Source organism: Pseudophryne corroboree, chromosome 3 (assembly GCF_028390025.1).
Source record: "Pseudophryne corroboree isolate aPseCor3 chromosome 3, aPseCor3.hap2, whole genome shotgun sequence".
NCBI classification, from domain to species: domain Eukaryota; kingdom Metazoa; phylum Chordata; class Amphibia; order Anura; family Myobatrachidae; genus Pseudophryne; species Pseudophryne corroboree.
This window is the reverse complement of record NC_086446.1, coordinates 135,261,926-135,283,224: the sequence shown is the minus strand read 5'-3', so window position 1 is coordinate 135,283,224 and position 21,299 is coordinate 135,261,926. Positions and strand designations below refer to the sequence as shown.

Below are 21,299 nucleotides of genomic sequence, written 5' to 3'. Positions count from 1 at the left end.
CACAGTGTCAAAAGCAGCAGAGAGATCAAGTAGAATAAGTAGAGAGTAGTGTCCCTTAGATTTAGCAGCATGGAGGTCATTGCATACTTTTGTAAGGGCAGTTTCAGTGGAGTGGAGAGGACGGAAGCCAGACTGGAATGGGTCAAGCAGTGAGTGTGAGGAAAGAAAGGAAGTAAGGCGGTTGTAGACAATACGCTCAAGGAGTTTGGAGGCAAAAGGGAGAAGAGAGATGGGTCGGTAGTTGGAGAGAGTGTTTGGATCAAGGGTAGGTTTTTTAAGAATAGGAGAGATGAGAGCGTGGTTGAAGGCAGAGGGGACAGTGCCTGATGAGAGGGAGAGATTGAGAAGGTGGGAAAGATGGGAACAAGCAGAAGAAGAGATGTGGCAGAGGAGGCGGGAGGGGATAGGGTCAAGTGGGGAGGTGGTGAGGGGACAGGAACGAATGAGGGCCATGACTTCCTCTCCAGATGCATGGGAGAAAGATGACAGAGTTGGTGCGAGGGATGGGGAGGGTTGGTAAGGGATGGGAGAAGGCTGGTTACTGATAGTCTGGTGTGATGTGATGTCAGCTCTGGTAAAAGTCAGATTTCTTTGTCTCAGATCTTCCTCTAGCCTTGTTCTTATTTCGAGAGTTCCCTTGTGCTGCCTCAGTTGGATCTCCTTCACTTGACAGGGGGGTGCCCGAGCAGCGACCCTCCCCAGCTCTAGCCCAACTCCTACTAACCTGCCAGGTGAGATACTATAATCACGAAGGTGCTTCTCCCAGGGCAAGGCTCACCCATTGCACTCTGGGTGTGCTGCTCCTGCGATTTCCCCAAATGTGGGAAACTTGACTGCATAATTTGTGTTTCCCCTGGTCGGCTCTCGTATAATTCAGATCTCTTTGTCTCAGGTCTCTCTCCAGCCTAGTTTGCTGTCTGTTTCCACTTCTCTTTTCTTGAGCTGCTCCCTTCTATGCCCTTGCGCACTATCCTGACTTCTCCCGTCTGCTTACTTTGTGCCTTCCAACGCACAATGCGAACTACAGGTAGTGCTGCAGGTCCCACACCCTTTTATTTGCCTTACAGAGCAGCTCTGGAGCTGTTACAGTGCCCAGCTGCTGCAAGAAATCAGCTTGAATGCTTCGGGGCTGGGGCATAGCCAACATGAGCCCCACACCGAAGGAGGGTGGAGGTGTTTAATGCGAACTAGGGGTCATCCAAGCGCCGAAAAATGCTGCCATGCCCTGCACGCCCCTTTTCTCTTTTCATATGCAGACGAGGGTTGAAGCCAACTTTGACCCACTGCTTGGATGACATCACCATATGCAAATCCATCTGCTGCAGGCCTTCCCCCAGGAATGCTTGCACTAGTTGTTGCATTTGGTTTGTTGTTTGGGGGTGCTTCAGTATTAGGTAGCCTTCTGCCCTCCCATGTTCATCTGAAAATATGTGTTCTCCCTGCAGTTGTTGTCCCCAGATGAGAGTTCCCTTGTGCTGCCTCAGTTGAATCTCCTTTACTTGACAGAGATGTGCCTGAGCAGCGGCCCTCCCAAGCCCTATCCCAAATCATACTTATTTTGCATAGGAGATACCATGGTCATGAAGATTGTTCTCCCAGGGTGAGGTTCATTCATTGTATTCTGGGTATGCTGACCCGTATGATTTCCCCAAATGTGGGAAACTCGACTGCATTATTTGTGGTAGTGGGGGACTGTGTTTGTTCTTTCCTCTGGTCAGCTCTGGTAAAAGTCAGATTTATTTGTCTCAGATCTTCCTCTAGCCTTGTTCTTCTTTCGAGAGATTCCTTGTGCTGCCTCAGTTGAATCTCCTTCACTTGACAGGGGGGTGCCCGAGCAGCGACCCTCCCCAGCTCTAGCCCAACTCCTACTTACCTGCCAGGTGATATACTATGATCATGAAGGTGCTTCTCCCTGGGCAAGGCTCACTCATTGCACTCGGGGTGTGCTGCTCCTGTGATTTTTCCAAATGTGGGAAACTTGACTGCATAATTTGTTTTTCCCCTGGTCGGCTCTCGTATAATTCAGATCTCTTTGTCTCAGGTCTCTCTCCAGCCTAGTTTGCTGTCTGTTTCCACTTCTCTTTTCTTGAGCCGCTCCCTTCTATGCCCTTGCGCACTATCCTGACTTCTCCCGTCTGCTTAATTTGACTACAACCACCAATATATTCTGCTGCACTATATATATGCAAAGCTAATTCTGCTGGGTAATTACAACTGACTAAAACCACCAATATATTCTGCTGCACTATATCTATATTTGCAAAGCTAATTCTGCTGGGTAATTACAATTGACTACAACCACCAATATATTCTGCTGCACTATATCTATATATGCAAAGCTAATTCTGCTGAGTAATTACAATTGACTACAACCACCAATATATTCTGCTGCACTATATCTATATATGCAAAGCTAATTCTGCTGGGTAATGCAAATTGAAACATTATTGCATAGTATGTGATTTTGAAGTACTTTTTTAAAGTTTTGAATGATATAGACCCAGTTTAATCTTTGTGGAATGCCTGGTTGTTGTTTTTAAGGTAATTTATTGCCTGGCATTTGAGGGGGTGGGGTGTGGTTACAGATTTCAATTATTGGTTTCACTTGTAATAGTCTTCTACTTAAGTCCAATGGTGTAGGCTGTGCAAAGCCGTTTGGCTGTGCATTTATTGATCTAAGCATGCATTTTTATCAAAGCGTGATAAAATTGACACATAACAGCAGTGTTCAATCAGCATTAATTTATCTTCAGCTGATATCGATTGTGAATTGACGTTTCTTCTCTTCTTGTCACCTACAGGTAATTACAATTGACTACAACCATCAATATATTCTGCTGCACTATATCTATATATGCAAAGCTAATTCTGCTGGGTAATGCAAATTGAAACATTATTGCATAGTATGTGATTTTGAAGTACTTTTTTAAAGTTTTGAATGATATAGACCCAGTTTAGTCTTTGTGGAATGCCTGGTTGTTGTTTTTAAGGTAATTTATTGCCTGGCATTTGAGGGGGTGGGGTGTGGTTACAGATTTCAATTATTGGTTTCACTTGTAATAGTCTTCTACTTAAGTCCAATGGTGTAGGCTGTGCAAAGCCATTTGGCTGTGCATTTATTGATCTAAGCGTGCATTTTTATCAAACCGTGATAAAATTGACACATAACAGCAGTGTTCAATCAGCGTTCAATCGAAGTGAAAAAGAAGGAAAACAGAAGCACACCAATCTAACAAAACAAAGAAAACTGAAGAACTAATAACAAATGTGAGTCACTTACTCCTCAGATCACTCACCTCCTGATTGTTGCATCTGATTACATAGCACAGAACTACCTTACTTGGACATTTCATAAACCATCCATTTCACCTACAAATGCCTGTATCTGTATTATTGTAATTTTGTTTTTTAAGCACAGCTGCACCAATGCAATTTTACCTGCAAACACTTAAAACATCTAACATAATTACCATTGCTTCTTAAACCTCTCACAATCCTTTCATTTCTTACACTCCAAATACTTTTCTGCACCCACTTTATCTACGCTTTTGACTCATTTCATACTAAATCTACACCCCTTGAGCCTACACAGCTTTTCTCACCTGCATTTCTGCAATTCTTCTGCTCGGATTGCCTTACAGTCTCCTCTCCTACTTCCACTTTCCCTCAACCTATTTACCTACTTAACACTATGTCAAGGTTTTCTTATACTCCCCACATCACTAAGTGTCTACCTAATAATGTATCTTTAGCCTTCCCCCCTAGTCTCCTCCACCTCCTCCTCTCTCCCCTCCTCTGTCTCCCCTCCATCCCTCTGTTTCCTTCCCCCACCTTTCCTGTTACCCCACTTTCATTCACCTCTGCCCCATGGTCCTGCTACCCCACAACTCAGCCCTGCTCCCTCTCTCCCTTCCCTGTCACCTCCCCACACCCCCATCCACATCACACTGACCTCCCTCCCTGCCCACCTCCTGCAGTTTCCCCTCCTAGCTCAGGCACCCGTACCATCACTACTCTCTCATCATCCCTGCCCTCAAAGTTAATCCCACCTCATCGCTACAGCAACCCTGAAAATCTAATTCACATCTCTCCCACAAACTCATACCCCCTATCCTGTGCCCTCTGGAATGCCAGATCTGTTTATAACAAACTGGTCCCCACTCATGACCTTTTCATTTCCAACTCCCTACACCTACTAGCCATTACTGAAACTTGGATTACGCCCTCTGACACTACTTCTGCTGCTGCTCTCTCTGCTGGGGGCCTTACATTCACACACACACCCCGACCTGGGGGTCGCCATGGGGGTGGTGTTGGGGTCCTTTTACCTTCTAGTTACTCCTACCAACTCATACCACCAGAACCATCCCTTATATTCTTTACATTTGAGGTCCACGCCATATGCCTCTTCCAACCAGTTTATCTTAGAGTAGCTGTCATTTACCGCCCCCCTGGCACTGCTTCCAAATTAATCGACAACTTTGCTTCCTGGCTTCCTCACTTCCTCTCTTCTGACATTCCCACCATTATCCTAGGCGATTTCAACATCCCTATTGACATCCCCACACAATCCCCTGCCTCTAAACTCCTTAACCTCACCTCTTCACTTGGTCTCTCCCAGTGGACCTCCTCACCCTCCCATGTGAATGGGAGCTCACTGGATCTGGTCTTCACTCACCGCTGTGATATTTCTGATTTTTCCAACTCCCCATTTCCCCTCTCTGACCACCACCTGCTCTCCTTCAACCTATCTCTCTCGACTTTCCCATCTCTACCTCCTAAGGCTACCATCACTAAGCGTAACATTGAAGCTATTGACACCACATTCCTTTCCTCCCTGTTTGACTCACTTCTCTCTCCTATTCTCTCTCTCTCATGCCCTGAACAAGCCACTTCCACATACAATGCTTCCCTTACTTCTGCTCTTGACTCTGTTGCTCCACCAACCACTATTCACCCTCACAAATTAACACCTCAACCCTGGCACACCAAATGCACCAGATATCTGCAAAAATGCTCACGTACGGCTGAGCGACACTGGAGGAAATCACGCTCTAAGGCAGACTTCCTCCATTTCAAACTTATGCTCTCATCCTTCAGTGCTGCCCTTTCTCTTGCTAAACAGTCATACTTCAAGAACCTCATCTCCTCCCAGTCTTCCAACCCCCGGCGCCTCTTTGCCACTCTCAACTCACTCCTCTGCCCACCTCCACCTCGTCTCCCTTCCTCACTCTCTGCTCTTGACTTTGCCACTTACTTCACATCCAAAATTGACTCCATACGTCAGGACATCACATCACACCAGACTATCAGTAACCAGCCTTCTCCCAACCCTTACCAACCCTCCCCATCCCTCGCACCAACTCTGTCATCTTTCTCCCATGCATCTGGAGAGGAAGTCATGGCCCTCATTCGTTCCTGTCCCCTCACCACCTCCCCACTTGACCCAATCCCCTCCCGCCTCCTTTGCCACCTCTCTTCTTCTGCTTTTTCCCATCTTTCCCACCTTCTCAATCTCTCCCTCTCATCAGGCACTGTCCCCTCTGCCTTCAAGCACGCTCTCATCTCTCCTATTCTTAAAAAACCTACCCTTGATCCAAACACTCTCTCCAACTACCGACCCATCTCTCTCCTCCCTTTTGCCTCCAAACTCCTTGAGCGTATTGTCTACAACCGCCTTACTTCCTTTCTTTCCTCACACTCACTGCTTGACCCATTCCAGTCTGGCTTCCGTCCTCTCCACTCCACTGAAACTGCCCTTACAAAAGTATGCAATGACCTCCATGCTGCTAAATCTAAGGGACACTACTCTCTACTTATTCTACTTGATCTCTCTGCTGCTTTTGACACTGTGGACCATCCTCTCCTACTGCAAATCCTTCACTCCATTGGTCTGCGTAACAAAGCCCTCTCTTGGTTGTCGTCCTAACTTTCTGACCGTTCATTCTCTGTCTCCTCTCATGACTCCACCTCCCCCTCACTTCCACTAACTGTAGGGGTACCCCAAGGTTCTGTCCTTGGTCCTCTTCTCTTCTCTCTCTATACGTCCTCACTAGGTAAGCTCATTAGTTCTTTTGGTTTCCAATATCATCTCTATGCTGATGACACTCAAATCTATCTTTCCTCTCCAGACCTCTCCCCTACTCTCCTCACTCGTATCTCCAACTGTCTCTCTGCTATCTCTTCCTGGATGTCCCAGCGCTTTCTTAAACTTAACATGTCTAAGACCGAGCTGATCATCCTACCTCCCTCCCGCATAACCTCACCTCCTACAATCTCATTATCTATTGATGGCACTACTATCTCCTCTACCCCCCAAGTGCGCTGTCTTGGAGTAATCCTTGACTCCTCCCTCTCCTTCAAACCACACATTCAGCACCTCTCACAAACCTGCCGTTTTCATCTAAAAAATATTTCCAGGATCAGACCCTTTCTGACCCAGGATGCTACTAAGACTCTTATCCACTCACTGGTCATCTCCAGACTGGACTGCTGTAATCTCTTCCTGACTGGCATTCCTGACAAATACCTCTCTCCACTCCAATCTATCCTCAATGCTGCTTCCCGGCTCATTTTCCTCACCAAACGCACTACGTCCACCTCTCCTCTCTTACTAGTTCTTCACTGGCTCCCCTTCCCTTTCAGAATCCATTTCAAGCTTCTCACACTTGCTTACAAAGCCCTCACCCACTCCTCTCCCATCTACATCTCTGATCTTATCTCGCTTTACACTCCCACCCGCCCTCTTCGCTCTGCTAATGCACACCGACTCCTGCCTACGGATTACTTCCTCCCACTCCTACCTCCAAGATTTTTCACGTGCTGCACCACTTCTCTGGAATTCCCTATCTCTCCCCCTCAGACTCTCCACCTCTCTACAAAACTTCAAACGGGCTCTCAAGACCCACTTCTTCACCAAACCCAGCCAAATCTCATCCTAAACCTCTGTTCCACGCTCTCTATGTACCCCATCTGTCTCACCCCTGTCTGTCTACCCCTCCCTTTTAGAATGTAAGCTCTCACGAGCAGGGCCCTCTTCCCTCATGTGCTTACTCTTTTCTTACTTTAATAATCTTCAGCTGCACCAAATCCAGCAGTCTTCTGCCACCTGATACTTATTCCAGTGTCATCTGCTGATGTAGCTATGTTTATTTACCCTGTACTTGTCCTATATTGTTGTCAACTGTAAATTGCTGTTTTCCTGTTTGATTATTTGTTTATGTACTCTGTAATTGGGCACTGCGGAACCCTTGTGGCGCCATATAAATAAAGGATAATAATAATAATAATAAATAATATAATATATAGCAGTACGGTACAGTAGGCCACTGCTCTACCTACCTCTGTGTCGTCAAGTATACTATCCATCCATACCTGTGGTGCATTTTAGAAAAAAACATGTCTCGGCAGAGCAATCTATAAATCCATAATTTTTCAGACAGCAACAGTGGGTATTGTAATAGTCACCCAATCCATCACTTTTATAGGGTTACATGCACCCACATGCTACAGCCTGTCTCAATAATTTTACTGTCACGGTGTGTGTGTTTGTGTTTTTATTTGGGTATTTTTTGTTGTTGTAGAACTACAGGTACCAGCAAGCCCGTTATTTCCCCGCCTGCTGGTACTTGAGGTTCTCCAAGTACCAGCAAGCGGGGGAGGCTTGCTGGGCCTTGTAGTTCCACAACAACAAAAACAATATTCTTTTTTTACACACATGGCTATCAGCCCGGCACCCACCACCCAGGGGTGCTGGGGACAGCCTCGGGCTTCACCTCTGGCCCTTGGGTGCCTCGAGGGGAGGAACCTCTTGATTTAAGGGGTCCCCACTCCTCCAGGGAACCCCGGCCAGGGGTGACTAGTTGGAGGGGTAATGCCAGGGCCGCAGGGACCTACATAAAAGTGTCCCCCGTCTGTGGCATTATCTCTCTGGCTAGTGGAGCCCGGTACTGGTTTTAAAAATATGGGGGACCCCTACATCTTTTGTCCCACGTATTTTTGGAACCTGGACCGTTCTAAGAGCCCGGTGCTGGTTGTCTAAATACGGGGAACCCCTGTCCAATTTTCCCCCCAGTATTTAAATAACCAGGACCAGCTCAAAGAGCCCGAGGCTGGTTATACTAAGGAGGGGGGACCTCACGCATTTTTTTTAACCCATTCAGACCCTTCTCCTTTAAGTTAATGGAAGCCCTGGACAACAAAAGTGCATTCATGTCCTCCTCCCTCACCCTTCCCAGTCCCAAACACTCATTTTTTTTTCTTTAAAAATGTATAATATATAACAAGAACAATGAGCAGGCAGGCAGCGGGCATTGGCGGCATCGGACTGAGATAGAAATTAGTGGTGGAGGGCTGGGTCAGTTGATTGTGGGAGAGTTTGTAAGCCATTGATGGTGGCAGCGGGTATCGGCTCAGAGGCAGTAGCGGGCATTGGCTAAGGGTCATCGGCAGGATTCGGCGGAAATTATGGCTGTAGTGCCTCACTAGCCACTGACCTCACCGCACGCCACTGTGGGACAGATGTAACATGCAGAGAGAGGTAGATTTGGGAGGGGGAATGTCCTAGCATAACTGTTAATTGCAGTGTAATACTGTAATTCAGCTGTGCAGCATTTGTGGCTAAATGTCAAAGAAGCCAGTATTTACCCCGCATGCAAAACAATAAATGTATTTGAACATACCTCCCAACTATACCAATTTTTGCAGGACAGTCACTTTTTTTGGGAATGTCCAGCTAACAACCCCCCCCCCCCTGTGGGGGCCGCAGTGTCCCATAGTCATGGGGAAGGGGGGGGGGTGGAAGGCTCCCTGTAGCTTGTTGCTCTGCAAATATGCACATTGTGGGTAATTCAGACCTGATCGCTAGGGTGTGTTTTTTGCATCCCTGTAATCAGGTAGTTGCCGCCTACAGCGGAAGGGAAAATTTGCTGTGCAGGTGTGTGATCACATGTGCACAAGAGCTGCACAGCTCAGCACTTACTCAGCCATTGAGGTGACGTCACAAATCCTCCCACAAAACGCCGGGTCCCTCCAGTGTTTTTCCGGACACTCCCTAGAAACATTCAGTTGCAACCCACACAAACACCCTCTTCTTGTCAATCTTCTTGTGATCTCCGGACCGTCGCACTTACGCATTGTGGCGCATACGCTTGTGCAGTGCAGACCTGATTGCCCGTTGGGTGAAAATAAATTGAAGCGATCTGGTCTGAATAAGCCTCAATGTCTATTCACGGGAGACAGAGGGGCTGGGGCATGGCCAGCAGCTCACAGAGCACCTATAATGACAAAAATGGGAGACATGGCTCATGATTGCGATATACCTGCGAAGGTACGCCCTCTACTGATTGACAGGCAGAGGCATTCGCATTTTCTGCGGGGCACCCGGAGAAAATGTAGGCACGCGCACAGGATGGACCCTGCGTATATGCCCCAATCCTCTTCATAGTTTTTGCGGTTGGAACGCGTATTACGATCCAAACTGAATTAGGCCCTATGTCTTATATACACGAGCAGTGTGAAAATGGGGGTAATTCGATGGGGGTAATTCCAAGTTGATCGCAGCAGGAATTTTGTTAGCAGTTGGGCAAAACCATGTGTACTGCAGGGGAGGCAGATATAACATGTGCAGAAAGAGTTAGATTTGGGTGAGTTATTTTGTTTCTGTGCAGGGTAAATACTGACTGCTTTATTTTTACACTGCAAATTAGATTGCAGATTGAACACACCACACCCAAATCTAACTCTCTCTGCACATGTTAAATCTGCCTTCCCTGCAGTGCACATAGGTGGTCATTCCGAGTTGTTCGCTCGGTAATTTTCTTCGCATCGCAGCGATTTTCCGCTTAATGCGCATGCGCAATGTTCGCACTGCGACTGCGCCAAGTAAATTTGCTATGCAGTTAGGAATATTACTCACGGTTTTTTCATCGTTCTGGTGATCGTAATGTGATTGACAGGAAGTGGGTGTTTCTGGGCGGAAACAGACCGTTTTAGGGGCGTGTGGGAAAAAATGCTACCGTTTCTGGGAAAAACGCGGTAATGGCTGGAGAAACGGAGGAGTGTCTGGGCGAACGCTGGGTGTGTTTGTGACGTCAAACCAGGAACGACAAGCACTGAACTGATCGCACTGGCAGAGTAAGTCTCGAGCTACTCAGAAACTGCACAGAGATGTCTTATCGCAATAGTGCAAATCTTTCGTTCGCAATTTTAAGATGCTAAGATTCACTCCCAGTAGGCGGCGGCTTAGCGTGTGCAATGCTGCTAAAAGCAGCTTGCGAGCGAACAACTCGGAATGAGGGCCATGGGGGGTAATTCTGAGTTGATCGCAGCAGGATTTTTGTTAGCAGTTGGGCAAAACCATGTGCACTGCATTTACGAACAGATGATTTTTTATATAAATTTTAAAATGTTAGTAAATGTGTGTTTTTTTTTCAACCTGGAAGCCCAACATCGATTAAGATCGATCTTAAATAGACCCCTGGGTTTTAAGGATAACCATGGTTGAGTCCAATGGTTAATTCACATTGACCGAAGTTCTAATTAAGTCACCCGTGCTCAAGCATGATATCCTTAAAATCTGGATTGCAATGACAGCATTTGGGAACTATGCCTAAGGGTTTAATTTTTACATTTATCCACTGACAATAAATCTACCTACAATATCCCTGTAACTGTTATGATTACAGTATTTCACTAAATAATTTAATTTGCTGAACCCTCTGTAAAAAGAAATATTAAGATGCTGTAATTCCCAGATGCAGCAAATTTGTTAGCTAGTGGGCAAAACCATGTGCACTGCAGGGATGGGGGGGGGGGGGGGGGCAGATATAACATTTGCAGAGAGATTTAGGTGGGTTATATTGTTTGTGTGCAGGGTAAATACTGGCTGTTTTGTTTTTACACTGCAATGTAGATTTCAGTTTGAACACACCGCACCAAAATCTAACTCTCTCTGCACATATTATACACCCCCCCCCCCCTGCAGTGTACATGGTTTTAGCTAATAAATTTGCTGCTGTGATCAGATCTGAGTTAAGCCCTATGTATTTGGCACTGGCAAAGGGTTAGAGCCTTGCTGTAGAACTCACACCTTTCTTATCATGCATTGTAATATTTCCTATGTCCTGATGTTGTGCTCTCTGCTCCATCCAAGTAAACAGCAATGTAGCGTGGCTATCAAAGAGCGTGAAGATTGCAGATTTCCTGGGATTAATGCTAAAGAATGCTATTATAGAGGCTGCTGCTTTAATTCAAGTGTCACTGGGGTTAAATGGTGTTTTTACCTTAAAAACACAGGTAGAGTATACAGTACAGTGGTAGAGTGGGAGCATGTAGTGCTATTGATTACAGATTTGATGGAGCTTAAACATGGATAAGGTCAATAGCTATAAGAGTTTATCTTGTGTATCCTTTATTCTTAGTCATGGTCAGATAAGATTAGAAAATACCATTTAAGTGGAAATTTCCTGTTAGCTGTTTTTCAGTTTGCTCAACTGTCTGATTAACTGGTCCTAAAAAAGGACCAAAGGAGCTAAATTGCCCTGTGATCTAGCTAAATTGCACCAGTTAAAAAAAAAAAAAAACTAAGCTGCTGTAATTCCTGGATGTTTCCTTACTGCATCAACAGGAAGTGACAAGAAACAATGTAATGTGGAACCGTACAGCAGAAGGGATTGCGGCTACCCCACAATAAGTGCAGCGGAATGTAAGAAGAGGAATTGTTGCTTTGACTGCAGCATTCCCGGGGTTAACTGGTGTTTCTTCAAGTCACAAGGTATGGAGCTGCTGTATAGTTACTCGCAAGTCAGTAGTTGTATGATGCTCACACCTGTTAAGCTGGATACACACAGAATGCCCTACACAGGGGGTGAAATTAGCGCCCCCCCACCCCCCGTACGCTCAGCACACATCACGCTGTGCTGAGCGGGGGGAGAGATGTGTGCTGAGCAGTTCGCTCAGCACACATCTCTCCCCAAAATCGGTCCGTGAATACGGACCTTTAAACTGGATCCACACTTAGATTATCTGTCCATTTTTTTTTTCTAGTTGAAACAAAATTATGCTAATATGTGGCAGCAAATGACAATTGACCATTTGCTCACAAACACTGGAAAACATCCAAAAATGGTCATTTAGATAAATTGGTTAAATCCATTTCATTTAGCTAATTTATCCAAACTACCTTTATTGTATCTTTGTGGGTGAATGATGTGTGGGTCAGTGTTGAGGGTGGTGGAGGAGATGGGTAATAGGCACAGCAGGGTGTGGATAGTCAAATAGTGTGCTTAGAGGTTCAGAGTCATTGTATGAGACTCTGGCAACAGTGAATTGATGAGTCTGGTGTCCATAGGGTGGGACGCACTAACCTTTTTATGCTATTGAAATAGTTCTCCTCCTGACCGACGCAGTTCCTTGCTCCGAGGTTGGTGTATTGTCCTGTTGCAGCGCCTCTCCACTGTGGTCACAGTGAGCTGTGTGGTGTTGCTGGCGCATGTCAATCTCCCCCCAACCTCCCTCTGGCATTTCAGACCTACGTACGCATGATGGGATCTTGTATGATATGCGCGTGTGCTGTAGAGATGAAAGTGGCGGTGAGGAGGCAGATCGTGAGATGGGGAAACTTTGTGGACTGTTAGCGAAGGGGAGCACTGGGCAATCTGAGTTGCAAAGAGGGCAGCAGAAGAGGTTATTGCATGTGCACTGGTGACAGGTCCATCCTTGGTGGCTAGCCTCAGTGGTAAAGGGGTACATGAGCTAGTGTCCCTTGGTCAGCCATGTACCATGGCCACCTCCCTACCTCCTATATATTCTCCCAAATCTGTCACTTTGTTACGGTCTGCTGCTGGCACTGGTGTATCGTCCTGCAGATGCCGTCTCCGCCCATTGCTGTGACTTCCCCCAGAGTTAGCCACACAGAGTGACAGATCTGGGAAAATATATAGGAGATAATTACTTTCACTTGCAGCCTACCTTATTTTTTGCAGCCTAGCATGCTCCTGACCCCTTCTCTCACTAATACTTATACAACATTCATGAACTCATCTTAAGGTTTCTTTATTATTCAGTCACACTGTCTTGGATCCAAACCATTTCCTGTGGCATTGCAGTCAAACAATTGAGCTATTTACCCTTGCATAGAAAGGTATAATCTAAGCTAGAGAATTCTATTTGGAGCTCACCTTGTACTTTGTGAAGAAATAATCAGCATTGTGGCTGAGCAGATATATGGAGTGTGTGGCTGCACACTGCATTGATCTGCTGAGTTGCAATGCTAATAATTTTTTTTTGCAAAGTACCAATAGCTTCATATAATGTTCACAATTTTTATGCAGGATCAAGTAGCTCAATGGGTAGGGTGTTTGATTAGAATTCAACAGGTTATAGGTTTGAATCCTGGGTATGGTAGTTTGAGGTGTTATTTAATAAAGTGTGTTTATATATTAGTCACACATGGCTTACTTGTACAAATGGCATGTCACCAGTTAGTGCTGACTGCTGATATGCCATTTGCACAAGCAAGCCATGTGTGACTGTATATGCATTTAAGGAGGGCCCCCCGGCAATACCACAAACCATTGAGTGTCAAGTATACTAGATATATCTTCATATCTCATGTGCTTTCTCTGAGACCAATCTTGTTATGCCCCTTCCCCACGAGGCATGCGCCTTTTGTCCATATTGCAAAAATAGTGGGGGGGGGGGCATATAATTCTCTGTCACAGGGCACTAAAAAGTCTAGTTATGGCTCTGGTATGCATTATGTAATCTGGCAGACCATCTCTCCAACACTGGCTGATTGGAATAGAAATCCGGTTATCTATGTGAGCAAATGACCATCAACGATTTACTCTCAAACACTAGAAAATGGACAAAAATGGTCCCCTAAACAAATTGGTTAAATTTTGGGTTTAACCAATTTGTGTAATGACCATTTTTGACCACTTTTCTAGTGTTTGGGAGCAAATGGTTAATTGACATTTGCTCCTATACATTACCAGATTTTTATTCCATCCATCCAGACTGGATAGATAGCCTGACAGATAATTGTGTAGTGTACGCCCAGGATAACTGTCAGTTATGCTTTCTTTTATGATGGCACACAAATGGGTGGGCAGATCCAGGGCAAGCACTGCCCACTCATGCATAGTTGTCAACTGATGTGAAGTTCCAGGGGGCAATCTCAGTTATAAATAAAAGTATCTGGAAATTGTCCCTAGTTTAATAAAAAAAAAAAAAATTGATCAACTCCATTTATTTAGTATGATATCCCAGGTGATAGGATGCCGACATCTCAAACTACAATACCAAGGATTCAAACCTATAACCTGTTGAATTCTAATCAAACACCCTACCCATTGAGCTATTTGATCCTGCATAAAAATTGTGAACATTATATGAAGCTATTGGTACTTTGAAAAAAAAAGTATCAGCATTGCAACGCAGCAGATCCATGCAGTTTGCAGCCACACACTACATGTATCTGCTCAGCCACAATGCTGATTATTTCTTCACAAAGTACAAGGTGAGCTCCAAATAGAATTCTCTATCTTAGAATTATACCTTTCTATGCCAAACTTAGAAGTCGGGCCCCCCACCCTGGGATCCCCCAGAGGGAGGCCCGCCCCGTCATGCGGCAGGCTTGTCCGTTTTGGAAGCAGGCTGACGGGCAGCCCAGGCTTGCTTCAGTCTGGGCTTGGCAGGTCTGGAAGCATGAGCTTGCTTTGGGTATGCCTGACCATGGGTACGCTTTACCTGGAGGATGAAAGGGCCAAGGAAAAGTACTTTTAGCCTTCTACGTGGTAGGAGTCATACTAGGTAGGCAAGTTGTTTTAGCAGTAGCCAGATCAGCTACAATCTTATTGAGGTCTTCTCCAAAGAGAGTGTCTCCCTTGATAGGAAGCACCTCCAGGGTTTTCTTGGAATCCATATCCACCGACCAGGATCTCAACCAGCTGTATAAAGTATTACCTTGGAACTGGCTCTCCACTCCCCATTATCTGGTTATCATGACTTCCTCCGCCAGTTTCCAGACTCGCTTGCTGAAGCTCGGCCACTTCTTCCTAGCAGCAGGCTCCTGGATCACTGGGCAGCAGAGGTGCTTGGGAGCCGGATGGGGGAGGAGCAATAAGGCAGGCAGCCTTTGGCACACACACACACACACACACACACACACACACCAAAAAAGAACATATCCCAGTTTAACATAACGCTATGTGGTGCAAGGTATGGAGCTGGTCACTTGTATCAGACCTCTGACATTTGCCTTTTCACCCATATTGCATACTTTTTCTTGCAGGTTGTGTCTTAATTCAAGAAGTGTTCTAAGTACTTCAGCTTAGTATCTTTACTGACCCCTCTTTACCCCACACTACATAACTGACCCCTCTATACCCTACACTACATCACTGACCTTTCTATAACCATCACTGCATTACTGACCCCTCTTTACAGTACACTGACCTCTATATACCTGCTAGTACATCCCTGATGCCTATATTCCCTACGCTACATCCCTGACACCTCTATTCCCTACGCCACATCCCTGATGCCTCTATTCCCTACGCCACATCCCTGACGCCTCTATTCCCTACGCCACATCCCTGACGCCTCTATTCCCTACGCCACATCCCTGACGCCTCTATTTCCTACGCTACATCCCTGACGCCTCTATTCCCTACGCCACATCCATGACGCCTCTATTCCCTACGCCACATCCCTGACGCCTCTATTCCCTACGCCACATCCCTGACGCCTCTATTCCCTACGCTACATCCCTGACGCCTCTATACAGTACAATGCATTACTGATCCCTCTAGACCATACATCCTCATTACATCAGAGAGTTAGTGAAACACTGGAAAAAATAAGGGTATAAGTGGACTACAGAAACTGATGGTCTAAACAAAGGAGAGAGAGAGAGAGAGAGAGAGTAAAGCACAAGGGAAAGTGGGCAATTGGAACACCATAGAGAGAGGAGAGATAGAAATGCCTGAAAAAGTAAAGGGGGTTGGGTATGGCATCCGGCGCTCGGGATTCCAGAGGTCACATGATCCCCAATCCTAATACTAACCCTCTGGGGGGGTGGCGGATAGGGCTAACCCTCAGGGGGTGGCAGCTAGGGCTACCCCCCCCCCCTCCTAGTGCCTTCCCTTACACCACCTCCCCTGGTCCGACTCCTAACCCTCCCTCCAATACTCACCTTCGGGATGTTGGCTGTCTGTGTGCCGGCACCAGTCTCCCAAGTGGTGTCAGGATTCCAACATCGGTCAAATGACCGCCGGTATACCATCTGCCGGGATGGTAAATGTATCCTGAGGACAGGTAGTGAGTGTGGAGGGATAGGTGGTTCAGTAAAATGTAACGGCTCAAACTGCGATCATTCACTTATAAATTGATTTATAGCTCTCCCTTTTTAACCATTGCAATTATAAAAGCAATGTTTTTTTTAACTTTTAAATAAAGCTTGTTAGCATCCCCAGCACACTGTATATGCTGGGAGATGTAGTTCTCAATATGAAAACATTTAATTACTGTATGAACTCTAATCCCACAACTGAAACCTGGATGGTGCTCCTGGCAAGTGACATCCTGGCCAAGGGGTAGATACGCCCCTGAGGGTCAGGGCCAGCAACAGAAATCTTGGGCCCCAGTACACTGATATCTCTGGGGCCCCCTTAAGCCCCCCTTAACTTGGCAGAGGGATCTTTAAAAAAAAAATGGAGCCTTTGACTCGGACCGTCAGTGAGGCCGGCAGGTGGTTTTCATACTGGGCTATCCAGCTCTTCGGTGGCGGTGGCAGGGACATTCAGAAAAGGGCCAGCACAGCAACATGCATAATAATGGCAATACAGTATGGACAACAGGGACTGGACAAAGTGATGGGGTAAAAGGAGGGGGGAGGGTTTAGTTGGCCTGTTGACACTGCAGCATACTTACGACTGCAAGGGATATAGGACTCTTGAGTTCACGGGCCAATTTCATGGCAGTCTCGGATAGGAGGGCATTGTGGATTCACCAAGGGAATGCTGATGCTGACTCCAAGAAGAAAGGGAGTCTCTTCCCTATGAAGGTGAAGCCTTGTTTGGCGACGGCCTAGTTAATTTGATCTCGGCAGCTCCCGCAGGTAAGCCAACCTTCTTGCCCTATGTTCCCTCTCAACGGATGAAGACGCATCATTATCTACCGCAGTCATTTTGGCCCAATAGATATGCAAGAAGTTAAGATTCCCCTTTCTTTGCAGGTAGAGGAAGGAGAAGGAAGAGGTCTGTAGCCTCTTCAAGATCGCAGGAGCAGAGATTGTCCTCTGCTTCTGCCAAATCCACTGCGTGACGCTGGGGCTTTCTTGCAGGAGCCCACACCAGTGGGGGCACGTCTAAAACTCTTCAGTCAGTTCTGGATTCATTCGGACCTGGACTCGTGGGTTTTACAAATAGTGTCCCAAGGGTACAAACTGGGGTTTCAAGACGTTCCCCCTCACCGATTGTTCAAATCGGCCTTAGTCAGCAGGGAGAAGGTTTTTATTCAAGCCTCTTCGTGGTCCCGAAGCCGGACGGCTCAGTCAGACCAATCTAAATTCTGAAATCCCTCAATTTCTTCCTAAAGAAATTCAATTTCAAGATGGAATCTCTCAGGGTAGTGATCTCCAGTCCGGAGGAAAGAGATTTCATGGTTTTGGTAGACATAAAGGATGCCTACTTACATGTTCCCATTTAGCCACTGCATCAAGCTACCTAAGGTTTGCAATTCAGGATTGTCATTACCAATTTCAGACATTGCCGTTTGGTCTGTCCACGGCTCCGAGGATTTTCACCAGGGTGATGGCGGAAATGATGGTTCTCCTTCGCAAGCAAGGAGTCACAATTATCCCGTACTTGGATGATCTCCTGATAAAGGTGAGATCCAGGGACCAGTTGGTGCAAAACATTGCACTCTCCCTGACAGTTCTTCAACAACATGGTTGGCTCCTACACTTGCCAAAATCGCAGTTGGTCCCAATGACGCGGTAGTTGTTTTTGGGAGTCATACTGGACACAGAAGAGGTTTTCTTCCAGGGGAAAGGCTATGGAGATCCAGAGTCTGGTCAAACAAATTCTGAAACCAGCAAGAGTGTTAATCCATCAATGCATTCGGTTGCTGGGGAAGATGGTTGTGGCCTACGAGGCCATTCAGTTTGGCAGGTTCCATGCTAGAGTGTTCCAGTGGGACCTGTTGGACAAGTGGTCCGGATCCCACCTACACATGCACCGGAGGATAATCCTGTCTTCCAAGACCAGAATCTCACTCCATTGGTGGCTGCACAGTTCTCACCTCCTAGAGGGGCGATGGTTCGGGATCCAGCACTGGATCCTACGGACCACAGATGCAACCCTCCGAGGCTGGGGAGCAGTCACACAGGGGGAAAACGTCCAAGGAAGATGGTCAAGTCAGGAAAGTTGTCTCCACATAAATGTTCTGGAGTTAAGGGCCATTTAATAACTGCAGACACAGTACGCACTGGGACGGGTGCCCAGCATCCTCTACAGACTAAGAGAAAAGGATTTACCGGTAGGTATTAAAATCCTAGTTTCTCTAACGTCCTAGAGGATGCTGGGGACTCCGTAAGGACCATGGGGATAGACGGGCTCCGCAGAGTTCATGATCTTCACTGAGGTAACGCACAGCACTGCAGCTGTGCGCCATTGCTCCCATACACCTCACATACTCCGGTCACTGTAAGGGTGCAGGGCGCAGGGGGGGCACCCTGGGCAGCAATATAAACCTCTTTTTGGCAAAAATATAACATATATACAGCTGGGCACTGTATATATGTATGAGCCCCCGCCAATTTTACAGTTTAAGCGGGACAGAAGCCCGCCGCCGAGGGGGCGGGGCTTCTCCCTCAGCACTCACCAGAGCCATTTTTTCTCCAGAGCACCGCTGAGAGGAAGCTCCCCGGACTCTCCCCTGCTTATACCACGGTAGAGAAGAGGGTTGAAAAGAAGGGGGGCACAAAATTCGGCGCAAATTACATACAGCAGCGCTACTGGACAAACATTAAGTTATTGTGTTATTCCTGGGTTATATAGCGCTGGGGTGTGTGCTGGCATACTCTCTCTCTGTCTCTCCAAAGGGCCTTGTGGGGAAACTGTCTTCAGAAAAAGCATTCCCTGTGTGTGTGGTGTGTCGGTACACGTGTATCGACATGTCTGAGGAAGAAGGCTATATTAGAGAGGAGCGGGAGCAAATGAATGTGGTGTCTCCGCTGACACCTGATTGGATGGATATGTGGAATGCTTTAAATGCTAGTGTAAACTCATTGTACAAAAGATTAGACAAGGCTGAAGCTTTGGGACAGTCAGGGTCTCAACCCATGCCTGATCCTATGTTGCAGGGACTGTCAGGGTCTCATAAGCGCCCACTATCCCAGATTGTTGACACAGATACCGACATGGATTCTGACTCCAGTGTCGATTACGATGATGCAAAGTTACAGCCAAAATTGGCAAAATCCATTCGATATATGATTATGGCAATAAAAGATGTTTTGCACATCACAGAGGAACCCCCTGTCCCTGACAAGAGGGTACATATGTACAAGGGAAAGAAGCCTGAGGTAACCTTTGAGGGGGTCACACGAGCTGAACGAGTTATGTGAAAAAGCTTGGGAATCTCCAGATAAAAGACTGCAGATTTCCAAAAGGATTCTTATGGCGTATCCTTTTCCATCAACGGATAGGTTACGATGGAAATCCTCCCCTAGGATGGACAAAGCATTAACACGCACAGCTACAGTTGGAAAATCAAATTTTTTACCTTATGTTCCCTCAAAGCATAAGAAAGCTCCGCATTATCAAATGCAGTCCTTTCGGTCACAAAGAAACAAGAAAGTGCGAGGTGCGTCCTTTCTTGCCAGAGGTAGGGGCAGAGGAATAAAGCTGCACAACACAGCTAGTTTCCAGGAACAGAAGTCCTCCCCGGCCTCTACAAAATCTACCTCATGACGCTGGGGCTCCACTGGCAGAGTCCGGCCCATGTGATGTCATGCAGCTGCTCTGACCACACCTCCTGTTTCTCCGTTGCCGACCCCATTTTGAAACCATGCCCCCGCACCGCTCCATCTCCGACTTGGAAATGGAGTGTTGTTGACCCCCCTCCCACCCCCCCCTTCACCGATTCACAGACAGAGGCGATCGCATTATCTGCGGCGTGTCGCAGAAAATGCAGGCGGATGCGTATGCTCTTAGCAGTTTTTGCAGTTGGATTGCGATCCAACCTGAATCAGGCCCCATTACCTATCACAATGCACTGCGGGTAGTACAAAATGGGGTTAATATAGGAGAAAAAACCCCAACCTTAACTGTCCCTGGTGGCTAGTGGAGCGGCTGCCCAGTAATCAGTGTCCACGCCAGTGCGCACACGGCCCGCCCCCATCAGCGGCCTCGTGATCCCGGAGGGCGGTGTGTGTGTGTGACTGACCTTAGGAAGAAACCGGAGCCTCCGCTGCAGTGACCCAGCAACCGGGGCACGGGAGTATACTGCGCCATTGGGAGTGATGGAGCTGCAGTAAAGAAGTCTATTAGACCTAGCCTGCTGCAGCCCTTGTAGATTCTTATAAAAAAAGTTCTTCTTTTCTTGCCAAAATTAATAGCTAAGAATAGGCTGCCTGAGGCATCCCCCTGTTAAGTGGCCTGCTACTGAAGGCACCAACTACAAACTGAGCTCCCTGTTCATGGAAGCGAGGTTATAGAGGAGGGGGCGCTGAGCATCTTGGGAACAGTCAAAAGCTTTGAGCCTGTTGGTGCCTCAGATCAAGATCCTACTCTACACCCCAATGTGAATCCTTGTGGAGTCCAGTGTACCCCACAGAAGAAATTAATGTGTCACACCCATTGGCAGCAACATTAGAATAGCTGCTGATGGGCACAATTGAGAAAGGAAGGGGGGAAAACATTTGAATCCAGCACATATATGTAATTTGAATATGTAATTTGTACCTTCCTACTTTAAAATGTAATGGATGAACCTCACCCTGTGAGAACTATCTTCATGATCAAGAGACCTCATATGCAAGATAAGTATGTGTTGGGATAGGGCTGTGGAGGGCGGCTGCTCGGGCACACCCCTGTCAAGTTAAGGAGATTCAACAGAGGCAGCACAAGGGAACTCTCATCTGGGGACAACAACTGCAGGGAGAACACATTTTCAGACGAATGTGGGAGGGCAGAAGGCTGCCTAATACTGAAGCACCCCCAAACAACAAACCAAATGCAGCAACTAGTGCAAGCATTCCTGGGGGAAGGCCTGCAGCAGATGGATTTGAA

At 46.7% G+C, this 21,299-nt stretch overlaps 3 non-coding genes across 3 annotated transcripts; all 3 read left to right on the top strand.

Annotated features, from left to right (window-relative positions):
* Positions 1-716: 716 nt before the first annotated feature.
* On the top strand, positions 717-879 carry LOC134899397 (U1 spliceosomal RNA). Its single transcript, XR_010173073.1, has one exon. It is a non-coding gene; the product is annotated as a U1 spliceosomal RNA (small nuclear RNA).
* Positions 880-1,549: 670 nt separating this feature from the next.
* LOC134899016 (U1 spliceosomal RNA) lies at positions 1,550-1,713 on the top strand. The gene has a single exon (XR_010172703.1). It is a non-coding gene; the product is annotated as a U1 spliceosomal RNA (small nuclear RNA).
* A 152-nt stretch (positions 1,714-1,865) lies between these two features.
* LOC134899617 (U1 spliceosomal RNA) lies at positions 1,866-2,028 on the top strand. The gene has a single exon (XR_010173270.1). It is a non-coding gene; the product is annotated as a U1 spliceosomal RNA (small nuclear RNA).
* The last annotated feature ends 19,271 nt before the right edge of the window (positions 2,029-21,299 follow it).